At 38.1% G+C, this 13,230-nt stretch overlaps 1 pseudogene; it reads right to left on the bottom strand.

Moving 5' to 3' along the window:
* Window positions 1-10,834, bottom strand: part of LOC129622705 (40S ribosomal protein S6-like) — a 111,159-nt pseudogene extending 100,325 nt beyond the window's left edge.
* Window positions 10,835-13,230: the final 2,396 nt, after the last annotated feature.

Below are 13,230 nucleotides of genomic sequence, written 5' to 3'. Positions count from 1 at the left end.
GTTGGTGATGGACAAGGAAGCCTGGCGTGCTGCAGTCCATGGGGTCGCAAAGAGTCTGACACGACTGAGTGACTGAACTGAACGGAACTGAATCTAATACTGGGAAGCTGGCGGAGACATCGCCCCACTGTCCTTATCTATTGTTTTCAAGAGGGGATATTTCACCCCCAGGCTTACAGGCTTTTTCTGATAGCTATTGATGAAGAAAGTGCCACGTGTTAGCATAGGGTTTTTGTTCAGGGCTTGTGATTATAATTGTTATTAAAAATAAGTGTCTCTGAGGCATATGGCAGCTTCCCTTCACTTGTGATCAAACTGCAAACAGTGTGAGGCAACTGGGCTGTAGATGAATGAGGGGTTGGCATTTAGTTAGTATTCTGTAGGAACTGGTTTCAACCTCAGAGGTCTTCGATGAACTATCATTTGGATTCTAGAATACCTATTCTTTCTTCCAAAACATTTTATGCAGGAAAGAGCATTCTCCTGCCTCTAGTGCCTAGAAAAGGATGGGACATTGTGTAGGTTTCTTGCACAGGTTTTTATAGCTGGAGATGAAAGCTTATAGCAATACTAACCTTTTAGTAATTTAGTTACAAGCTTGTCATTCATACAGGACTTCTGATTATTACTTTGAGTTTTATAGTTCAATTAGGCTTTCAGGGTATAAAGATTATAGCTGACTGGCAGATCCTAGTCATTACCCTGTTTTGCTAGGCTTCTATCCATTTTAGAAAATCCATTTCACTCCTGTGAACAGAAATGACCCTGCTTAAAAGGAGCAGCCCCAAGATCCAAGTGAGACGTGTGCGTGGAGCTGCCATTTTGTCCCTTTCACAACTTGTAGACGGTCTCTTTGATGAGATGCCCAGTTTGAAGGTGATCCTGTGGGGATGGCATCATATCTCTGGATGTGTAGATTGCCTTGTAGATCAAACAGCTGCTTTTTCAGCTGATTTTGCATTGGATGGAATCACATCTGTCTGAGAGCCAGAAAAAAGTCATCATGAGCAGGGGAGAATACACATGTGATATGCAGTGTGGCATAGGCTGAAAGAGATTTAGCAGTGAAAATTATTTACTTATGTTTTCCCGCTGCTGCTTCCTCAACTGATATGCTGCATTAAAGATAAGCTTGGGATTATCCATGAAGATTGATAAAAGTTTTAAAATTCTGAAGACTACATCAGCACCTCATTGGCTGGCATTTAAAAGTTTTTAATTCACTATCTAAAATGTGTGGAGAGAGTGGAAAATGGAACAGAGATTGTGAAGATGCTTGGGTTTTGTCAGCACAACATACAAATAAGAGGATGCTAAGCGAGAACTGTTGTCAGCTATCCAATGTTGTACGGAAACCCAGATCTCTCTGTAGATGGCAAAATCTGGGCATTCAGCATTGGGCACAAAAATATTTTCTAATGAACTGAATTGTGTATTTATTTCTTCAGATACTTTAGAGTCATGTAGTCCCAGAGTTAGACTAAAACTTCCAAATAGCTTTGCAGGATTTCTACCAATTATTATTAGATACACTATTATTCATTCAAGTCAGTTAACAAATGTGTATTGAGCACTTATCAGGAATTATTTCAAATTCTGTAGATCCAGTGGTGAGTAAGTTATACGAGGTCCTTCTTTCTTGGAGCTCACACTTGTCTTTGATAGGAGGCTGCCCTGAAAGGATGCCTGATAGGGTCACCTCTCCTTTCTCTAATACTTTATTGGCACTAATCAGGGATAGCTAGCTTTATATGCATAATCTGTATCTCGAGGTCTTTCTCAGGTTGCGGCGGGAAACCCTCGTTTCCCTCGGCTTCTGCCGGGGACCTGAGGGAACTTCCCAGGGTGCCTCTGAGAGGTGAGGGATGCTGTGGAGTTGGCAGGGCCTCTCGGGACTCCGCTGGGTTTGGCGCAATGGAAGAGGGCCTCATCTCGAGGGGAGGCAGCTTTATCAAGTATTTTGTGTTTAGTCCTACAAGGTACTTTTACATGTGTTTTTCCAATTGTGTCTAATCTGTTTAGTCCAACAGGGCCACCGAGACATCTGTTTTTCCAACTTCTTTATTAAAAACTTATTTTATTTTTTCTATAAGCTCTAATTCTTACCCAAGTTTATTTCATTTCTTTCATAGTCTTCCATCTCTTTTTAGTATTTAGACAAATACTCTTATTCCTGTAATCATACTAAACATAATTTTTTCGGCTAAACATTTGATACTTCTAATGTTTGCAGTCTTCCTGGGTCTATATCATTTTTTAAATTATGAGCACATATTTTTTGAAGTATAATTTGTGGAAATTCTTTTGAGCACCAGTTTTAGGATGTTTTTCTCTAGAAAAGAGCTGTAGCCTGGCCCTGTTGCAGACGTCTGTGCTCAAGGAGGTTAAGGTAGGATATGGTGCTAACCCTACTTTTTGGCTGTAGGTCTTGGTTTAGTTCACTTCCGAGTCAGAGGGTACGGGAAAAACAGAGAGTATGGGACGCCAGTAGTTATACATCAGATGTTGCATGATACGTCAGAGTATTGCTACCTATCCCTCTCTACATTTTCCTGGCTTTAAATCTGGATTTCTTTTCCTCTTTCCTTCTCTAGATGGACTAATCCCGGTTTGTAACTTTGACTCTTAACAATAGCCCTGCAACTGTGCCTGGTTGATTTCTTACCTCTTTATAATAGCTTCCATACCCCATTGCAAGTCCCCAGCTCAAATCTGTGCTTCCTGTTGTTATTGTTTTAAAAAGTTACTTGTTTTTTATTTTATATTTATTTATTTATACCAGTGCTATGATTTACCTTTGTCTTCTCATTTGAAAAAACAAAAAGATGAATTTAGGTGGAAAAGTATAAACAAAATCAGTCTTCTTAATAAATACTTTGAAATATAAACATCCTCTGTTTAAATAGCATAACCTTATTAAAGCAAATGTTGAAAACAAATAGAAAAATAGAAGAAAAAAATCACCTATAATCAAGCCACTCAGTCTCAGTTCTGCTATTATAGCTTTTTGATCCTTTTATAAATGCCTAATTTTGTTTTTTCTTACTATATATTTACATGCAATTTTAAATTCTTTTAAATTTAAAAGGCTTTAAAAAATTTTTATTATATTATCTATTACTATTATATAATATATATTATCTCTTATAGATATATATTATCTATAATATTATCTATATTATACAGATAATATAGAAGATTAAAAAATTAAATGAAATTTAAATTACTTTTTCATTTATTATCATTATATCTTTAGAAACACTTTTGAATATAGTCTGTCATGGCTGCATAGTAGTCCAGTTAATGGATATACTTGTTTCCTTAGAAATTCACCTGCTATGAACATTTGCATTGTTTCACAAGTCATATGTTCATATAAATATTTTTAATAATTAGTAATGTTGAACATTTTAACCTGGCTATCTGTATGTCTTCTTTGGAGAAATGTCTATTTAGATCTTATGCCCATTTTTTAATTGGGTTGTTTGTTTTTATGATATTAAGTTGCATGAGCTGCTTGTAAATTTTGTTGACTAACCCCTTGTAAGTCACATTGTGTGAAAATATTTGCTCCCATCCTGTGATTTGTCTTTTCATTTTGTTATGGTTTATTTTGCTGTGCAAAAGCTTTTGAGTTTAAGTAGGTCCCATTTATTCATTTTTGTTTTTATTTCCATTACTCTTGGAGGCAGATTGAAAATGATATTGCTGGGATTTATGTCTGAGAGTGTTCTGCCTATGTTCTTGTCTAAGAGTTTTTAGTGTCTGGTCTTATATTTAGGTCTTGAATCTATTTTAAGTTTATTTTTGTGTATGGTGTTAAAGAGTGTCTTAATTTCATTTTTTACATGGAGCAGTCCAGTTTTCCCAGCACCATGTATTGAAGAGACTATCTTTCTTTCTTTCATTGTGTAGTCTTGCCTTCTTTATCATAGATTAGTTGGCCATAGGTGCATGGGTTTATTTCTGGGCTTTCTGTTCTGTTCCATTGATCTATATTTCTGTTTTTGTGCCAGGTTTATATGGTTTTGCCTCCATCTACACTTTTCTTTCTCATGAAGGCTTTGGTTGTTTGGGGTCTTTTGTGTCTCTATACAAATTTCAAGATTTTTTGTTCTAGTTCTGTTGAAAATGCCATTGGTAATTTGATAAGGATAGAGTGGAATTTATTAGAGAAATGCAAATCAAAACTGTAATGAGGTATCACCTCACACCAGTCAGAATTGCTATCATTAAAAAATCCACAACCAGTAAATGCTGGAGAGGGTGTGGAGAAAAGTGAAATCTTCTACAATATAGGTGGGAATAGAAACTGGTAAAGCTACTATGGAGAGTGGTATGGAGGTTCTTTAAAAAACTAAAAATAGAACTATCATATGATCCAGCAATCCCACTCCTGGGTATATATCTAGAGAAAAACATGGTTCCAAAAGACTCATGCACCCCAATGTTAATTGCAGCACTATTTACAATAGTCAGGTCATGAAAGCAACCTAAATGTCTATCAACAAATGAATGGGTAGAGGATATGTGGTACATATACATGACGGAATATTACTGAGCCATTAAAAAGATGAAACAATGTCACTTACAGCAACATGGATGGACCTAGAGATTGTCATACTGAGTGAAATAAGTCATATAGGGAAAGATAAATATCATATCTTATGGCCTATATGTGGAATCTAAAAAACATGATACAAATGAACTTATTTTCAAAACAAAAACAGACTCACAGACATAGAAAACAAACATGATTATCAGGGAGGCAATGGTGGAGGGGGAGCAATAGTTAGGGAGTTTGGGACTGACATCTACACACTACTGTATTTAAAATGTATAACCAACTGTGTAGCACTGGGAACTCTGTTCAATATTATGTAACAACCTAAATGAGGAAAGACTTTGAAAAAGAATAAATACATGTATGTGTATAACTGAATCACTTTCCTGTACATCTGAAACTCACGCAGCATGGTTAATTAACTGTACCAATATACAGATAATATAGAAGCTTAAAAAATGTTTTAGACTCATTCCATAATCCATATCATGTGTTATGTGGGCTCTCACTCTGAGGAAATGAATTAACCCAGAAACACTTGTTATTAGTTGAGTCCAGAGTTGGCTGTGAGATGCTGTAAGGAGCTGTGCTCTGTATTGGATCACACTTTGGGATGCAGGCCTAGGACTGTGGTTGGGTGTGTGCAAATATAAGTATATGCATTGAGTCTGGAAGCCTTCCTCTGTAGAGGTTCATTTGGGGTTTGTAATCTCACAGAATATGGTGGGGATCTGTTCTTTGGTGCAAGAAAAACACACATCTATATTTTCCAAGTAAAATTTTGTAGTTCAAGAAAATTCTAAATTTTTTTCCAGTTTTATTGAGAAATAATTGACATACATCACTGTATAAGTTTAAGGCTGGAATATTGAAATGGAAATGAAAATAAGAATAATTGGAACTTCCTTTTATGTCTCTAATGAGATCAAAAGTGTTATGTTCGGATATGCAAATTCATGAAGGAAAGCAGCATTTTCAAGTGACGTTGCTTCTGTGTTAGGGATGTCCCTGTTGCTTGGAGGCTCATTTAAAAAATGTAAAGATTTACAGATCTTAAAGTGTGAGATCAGAAGTGGCACTGATTCTCCATTCTACGATGCTTGTATTTAAGAGACTGAATTTAAGTTGTAAATAAATAGCTTCATGAGACATATATCAGGAAACTAAGATTGGATTAGTTTATTTTTATCCTGGGAATCTTCTTAAAGATATTCTAAAAAGGCCATGATTCTCTTTAATGAGGAAATCATTTCAGCATTTCTCTCTGAAACTTGTGCTAAGAAATTAAAAAATGAAAAAAGAAAGAAAAAAAATTAAATCTGTAAGGGGCAATAATCTGGTCCTGATGGTAAAAAGGAGTACAGCTATGTTTTATGAAATATCTTTGCTTTACTGACATGGAAGTGACATCATGTTCCTTTTTAAATATCCTTCCAGAGTAGTATAAATGAAAACATATTTTCCCCTGACTTCCTTCCTTCTAACTACTCTGCACCCTGCCTTTGGTCTTTCTGCTCTTATCTGCCATTTCTTTTGTCCCTTCTTGGCCCCTCAACCCTATCACTTTGATCTGCATTTCCTAACAATTTCCACTCCGTTCTTCTTTAATTCGAAACTTCCTTCTTTATTTCTCTAGCATCTTTTCTCCCCTCTGCTTGAATCCTTCTTTTGAATCAAATAGTCACATTGATTATGTAAAAAGGAAAACAGTGTCAGATGTTTTCCTCTCCCCATAAATAACAACCTCCCCCCACAGATATGAGTATTAAAATGTTTTTCTCATTTTAAGAAAAGAGATTTGTTGGGTGTCTTTGATCTGTGTGGCTTTATCGTAGACTATCTGCCTTTGAAGAATAAGAAAGATGGTGATGTATAGTGCTGTTGGCACTTATTGATTGATAGTTTTATTCAAATCACTTCTCATTGAGGAAGTAAACTTACAGAGATGACTTCTCCTTCAAATTAAGGGAACAGATTGGTTGGTTATTTTCAATCAGTCAGCGGTTCATGGACAAAAGTGATGACACTGAAGATGGTCTCATGAAAGTTAAGTAATAAATAATACTTTATGTCAGGGAAGCCATCTATGTGTCATTCATACTTTCACTGCTGCACTTGGGTCTCATGATAGACATCACTAATTAACCAGATCATTCTTTCCTACTTGAACATGGATATAGCCTTACACTCCTTCTAAGCATATTATAGTTAGTCACTATAACTTAACTGGATATGTTACTTAAGTTGAAATGGATTTGCCCTTCTTGCTTTGGACAAGGTCATTGTATATGCCAAATGACCTTCCATCTCACAGATGCTACACTATGTACAACCTATAAGGAAGGTATTATTTTGTAGGAGGAAATTCTGTGTCTCAGAGGGATTTAAGTAACTTACCAAAGTCACAAGCTGGTAATAGGAATAATTCAATTCTTCTTATGACAAGATTAGTATTATATTCTTTATAGTTACTTAAATAATTAGCTCTGGATGTGTGCCTCAGAAGTCCTAAAAAATAGTTAGCAAATAGTAAAAGAAAATTCAAGTTGTGTTGGGTGAAGTTCTTGTTCCAGGGTCATAGCAAGGTGGCACTGAGGTTTAGTGTTGATTGTAATTAAAACAGACTGTCATCTACTTAAGGTAGATGGGAAATGGAACCTAATGGAATGTTCCCAAATGGAACCTAACATGCTCCTGAAACTCCATTCCCCATCAACACTTCCATGAAGACACATTTCACCTCCACAGTGATTGGAATCCCAGTGATATTTCTTTAGATTTGGGGAGTCCTTTTATTTCTTATAATGCTAGTCACCACTGATGAATCAAGAAATCAGTTTGTAGCTCTTAATGAAAAAAGATTCATCAGATCATTTATTGTTACATTGGAAATCCACAATAGTGCCTGTAGGTGGTAAGAAACAAAAAAAGGACATTACTTTAAAGTTTGGAGGGTTAATAACAAGGGCAGCTTAGATGTGCTTGATTCAAAAAAGGCCAATACATGCACAGAAGAGAAATATTACCTTTTCAGTTTTAAAGGAGACTGGTTCTACAGCAACCCAGTGAAGACTCCCCTCTCCTAATCCTCTTTCTTCCAGGTCCTATTCTCCCCTTGCCTTTTTCATATAGTTAGTGAGTAGCAGAAGGATACTGTGTTTTCCAAACAATCTGGGCAAAAATCCCCCCACCTCATAATCCAGCATTTAGAAGATTAGATGTTCATTCTTTTAAAATATTTTAACAGATATTCCAATTTTGTATATTTTCATAATGACAAAATCCACTCTTTATTTTCCTTAACAAACTGAAAAATGCCATACAATCATAAGGTGGAATCAGCAAAGGGCTAATATATATAGCCAATTTGATCTTCCCTATCTTCCCAGCTGGTGCAGGTGGTAAAGGACCTGCCTGCCAGTGCAGGAGACATAAGAAACCTGAGTTCAGTCCCTGGGGCAGGAAGAACCCCTGGAGAAGGGCATGGCAACCTACTCCAGTATTCTTGCCTGCAGAATTCTGATGGACAGAGGTGCCTGGGGGACCACAGTCCATAGAGTCGCACAGAGTTGGACGTGACTGAGGCTCCTTAGCACACATGCACACATAATTCATCGTTACTTCTCCAGAATCCTTGTCCAAAGCACTTTTCTTCTCCATTATCACTAATTAAAAAAACAACGTCTTAGAATAAATATTATATTTCATCCTATTCTTCTCTAGAACACACTTTCTTTCTCATGCTATTTTCTTAATATGAACTCTGGTTAGGAAGAAAGCCCTATGATCAATAACCCATCCTCTTAAAGCAGCATGTAGATCTCTGAGTACATGCTCATTGAATCAAGCGGTTATTTGACTCTACAATTGTGTATTGAATGTGTAGCTTAAGAATTTTCTATCTTGAAGAGGATGACACTTACGTAAGTGTGAAAATATGGTATATACCATGTTTATATGCTGATGAGTCAGTATTATTTCCATATAATTTTAATGAATCTTTTCTAAAAGAATTATTTGTAGAAATGGCTTGCTTAAAAATCAATTATGTGAAAATTAAGATCCTCTCTGCATCTCATTCTGCTAGAAATCAACAAATTTGAAAATTAATATCTTTATTATTCACAATCTTCTTCCCTTAAAGAGATGGAAACGGAAATTTAATTTTAGAAGATGAGATTTGCTAATTGATCTCTCTAGAGTGAGCTATTGAGGAAATGAAAATATAAATAGGTTAAAGAAAAGGACATGCTGCAATGCAAATTTATGAAAATGCATATTATTCACAGCTCTATTACATATTCCAAGAACTTGCATTAATTCATTCCTATGGCTTTTAAGACCTCTCTCAAAGTAAAGATCATATTTGTTTATGTCAACATTATTGTTTTTATTAGTTGTTATGTGAACATTGGAACTAAACATTCTTTTGAAACAAATGTTAATTTTCTCCAGATCCAGAAATCCTAATACGAAGAAATAAAATCCAAGGCTTTGTATGTACATGAATGCATAAAAGTCTTCAATTTCTGGGAGACTGAACAATAGGAAGGGGTATACTGCCACTGAGCTAATGGTCAGTGTGCTCTTAGAGGATCCCTAGCTGGGAAACTGGCATATAGTCTTCAAAATCAGAAACATCTTAAACTCTCCCTTGTGTGTGTGTGCTTAGTCCTGTCTGACTCTTTGCAACCGCATGGACTATGGCTTGCCAGGCTCCTCTGCCGATGGAATTTTCCAGGCAAGAATCCTGGAGTGGGTTGCCATTTCCTATTCTAGGCGATCGTCACAACTCAGGGATCAAGCCTGCATCTACTTCCATTTTCTGCATTTGCAGGCAGATTCTTTACCACTGTGTCACCTGGGAAGCCCTAAACTCTCCCTTATACTATAGTTCTGAAAGAGCAGAGGGGAGGGAAATAAATAAGTAATATTCACACATTAACTAGAGGGAGCTACAAAACTATCTTTTGAGCAGCAGGTGAATCAGTAAATGTTTCTTTTGTTGAAGAATAGATTCAGTTCAGTTCAGTTCAGTTGCTCAGTGGTGTCTGACTCTTTGCAACCCCATGGACTGCAGCATGCCAGGCCTCCCTGTCCATTGCCAACTCCCGGAATTTACTCAAACTCATGCCCATTGAGTCGGTAATGTCATCCAACCATCTCATCCTCTGTCATCCCCTTCTCCTCCTGCCTTCAATCTTTCCCAGCATCAGGGTCTTTTCAAAATGAGTCAGTTCTTCACATCAGGTGGCCAAAGTATTGGAGTATCAGCTTCAGCATCAGTCCTTCCAATGAATATTCAAGACTGATTTCCTTTAGGATGAACTGGTTGGATTTCCTTGCAGTCCAAGGGATTCTCAAGAGTCTTCTCCAGCACCATGGTTCAAAAGCATCAATTCTTTGGCGCTCAGCTTTCTTTACAGTCCATCTCTCACATCCATACATGACTACTGGAAAAACCATAGCTTTGACTAGACAGACCTTTTTTGGCAAAGAAATGTCTCTGCTTTTTAAAATGCTGTCTAGGTTGGTCATAACTTTTCTTCCAAGGAGCAAGCATCTTTTAATTTCATGGCTGCAGTCATTATCTGCAGTGATTTTGGAGCCCCCCAAAATAAAGTCTGTCACTGTTTCCATTGTTTCCCCATTATTTGCCATGAAGAATAGAGTGACTTTCATGTTTACTGTCTAGATTGACTGAGAGAAAAAAAAGAGAAAACACACATACTTAACCTACAGCTGCCTGAGTCTTATCATCTTCTTGATCCAATTGAGAGTTTGTATGCTTACTTTCAAGACTCTCTAGCTTTCTATTCTTATGTATCACTTTGAGGATCTGTAAAGCAGATGTTCTTCTGGTATAAATCCATGTGCCTTGAATTATTTTAGCCGCTCTCAGTAAATCATTCCTCTCCAATCCATTTCCAGAAAGCACTGCTTGTGGAAAATGTGAACACAGTTGACGACTATACATCAGGGAGTAAGATGGAGTGAATCAGGAGTCAGCTGTAGGGCATTTGCCTCCGGTCCTCAGTGTCCCCACTAGCACCACACACATCTTTGATCTTTGAGATGAATTAATTAAAAAAAAAAAGTCTTTCACACTTAAAGAAGAGAAGAACTTAGAGGCTAAGTGATTTATCCAAGGTACCTTAGGAGAGAATGCACAAATGGTCTGTTTTGAGGTGGAGGCTGCTGTGACCTGTGTGCCTCCGTACCTGCAGGGGACATCCCGTAGAGAGGACACGTGCTGCCAACAGCTGCCATCATTGCACCTCACCCAGGGGGACTGATGAAGAAGGAAGATCTTGCCCATCTTCGTCTTACGCTATCAGCAGACTGTCCATTCCTTTGCTTGCATGACCACCCTAGTCCCACATAACCCACTTTTTAAGGGAATTTTCCTTTAGGGCAGAAAATGGATATTTTCTGCTGAAGATTTTAGAACTCATGGGAACAAAGTCACTCTCTGGGTTGGCCAGATATACTCCTTACTTGCTAGAAAATGTGCTTGCTAGATGTGACTCTTAATTTCATTTTCCCAGCGTGACTCTTGCCACTGTCTGCCAGGTGCCCTGGAAAACCTAATTAGACACAGGGGGGTGAACATTTTGCTTTCACTCAAGAGAATATTCCTCCTGGATAAATCACACTGGGACCCTGAAAAATAATGATGTTTGACTGGCTTGATTTTTAAAGGACTGAAAGAGCCCTCAGATTGTTTGGATTTATTTGATACTTCAACACAGAATTCAATCCATAAGATATATGGTTGGAAAATCTCCTTCTTGAGGGGAATTTTTATTTTAAACAAGTGTTCTAAACAACAAGGCTAGGTTTGATCAAAATTAAGAGTGCAGCTATGTATCCTATCCCAGGTTCCTATAGTTCCTTTTATATGATGAAAGAATCAATTTTCCCTCTTCCCTCCTTATAAAATGAAGATTTTAAAGATGATCCTTTGGCAAGAGATACCCAGGACACATTATTTGAAAAGCTGCTACTGCTGCTGCTAAGTCGCTTCAGTCGTGTCCGACTCTATGCGACCTCATAGATGGCAGCCCACCAGGCTCCCCAGTCCCTGGGATTCTCCAGGCAAGAACACTGGAGTGGGTTGCCATTTCCTTCTCCAATGCATGAAAGTGAAAAGTGAAAGTGAAGTCGCTCAGTTGTGTCCGACTCTTTGCGACCCCATGGTCTGCAGCCTACCAGGCTCCTCCATTCATGGGATTTTCCAGGCAAGAGTACTGGAGTGGGGTGCCACTGCCTTCTCCATTTGAAAAGATAGCTTATACCTTTATTTGCCTGAATCTTTTTGTATATTCATTGCATGTAGGTCTCTTCCATATGAGTGGGTACTTTGGAAGGATTGTAGTTGTGGGTGGCCACAGAAACTGTCTAATCTAACTCACTGTGTCAGCTTGGGAGTGCAGCTTCTCTTGTGCGGCTACAGACTGTGTTTGGCAGACCCTGACCTCTCAGCCCTGCTTGACTGAAAGGAGATGGCTCCTTTGCTTAGGTTTAGCTCCACCCAGCATCTGATCTGGTGCTGAACAGACCAAAGAATGCATGGGGAGTCTCATTTTCCAGCAGTGAGTACAATCCAAGTTATGTTTATGCAGTCTGGTATTCAGTGATTAATATAAATTCAGAGCTACAGCTTCATGGGGTCTCTGCCTTTCCCTAAGTCCTTCCTTATTGGTTTTGTCTCAGGTTTTGGTTTAGTATCTCAGTTTTCTTGCAGAAATTGGGAGACTGATTCAACTCTTACTTGCTTAGTCAAAGCTCTTCCTTTCTCTAGTGACTGACTCTGTGAGGAACCCGAACTCTGTCCTCAGCATCACCTAGTTCAGAGCACAATGAACTGATCTCTACCTCCTGTTTGCCCTGCACTGGCTGATGATGTTTTCATTCCAACTGTTTTCAAAAATTGCTTGGAACCCATGTTTGAGCCTTTAAACTTTGTGCATCAAATTAAATTGACTTAGATGTTGATGCCAAACTTTGTGAAGTCCAAGCTCACTCACACTCAGAAGAATGTTTTGGGCTGGTGGATGACCCTCTTACCCACCTGTAGAGGCTGATCATACACAGTCTGCTCTTTCCTCCTCTTTTCAAACTCTGACATTCCAGTGTACCTGCAGGGAAAATCCTCTGAACTTCACTAATTCTTCAGTCTTTTTTTGGTGCACACTTCTGTTCTTGCCTCAATGTCTAGGATGAGATCAGTTGTAAACAGGCTGTTGTTGAGAGAGAAAAGGGAAGAAATGCAATAAATGATTGTATCTAGAAAGTTTCACAGTGAAGGTAAGAAAAGCAGGTTCTTGTTTCATTTCTTCTACTTAGTTAATAAAGAACTCTGGGCATATAGTGGGTGGGTCCCCTACTTGCACCCCTAGAGGAGGGCATGGCAACCCACTCCAGTATTCTTGCCTAGAAAGTCTTCAGGGACAGAGGAGCTTGCTGGGCTACAGTCCATAGGGTAAGCAAAGAATCAGACATGCCTGAAGTGACTTATCATGCATGCACACCCCTCCTTGCAAAACTGGTCTTACTAGCTGCAAACATGATACTTGTCTAATTGACCCACCTTGTTTGGAAAGAGTGGCAAACATGTTCTGTAGTACTGTTCAGGCAATACTATACCATGGGCATATTATGAT

Source organism: Bubalus kerabau, chromosome 11 (assembly GCF_029407905.1).
Source record: "Bubalus kerabau isolate K-KA32 ecotype Philippines breed swamp buffalo chromosome 11, PCC_UOA_SB_1v2, whole genome shotgun sequence".
Taxonomy (NCBI): Eukaryota; Metazoa; Chordata; class Mammalia; order Artiodactyla; family Bovidae; genus Bubalus; species Bubalus kerabau.
Note: the sequence above shows the minus strand (reverse complement) of the source record. Positions and strands in the feature narration are given on the sequence as shown.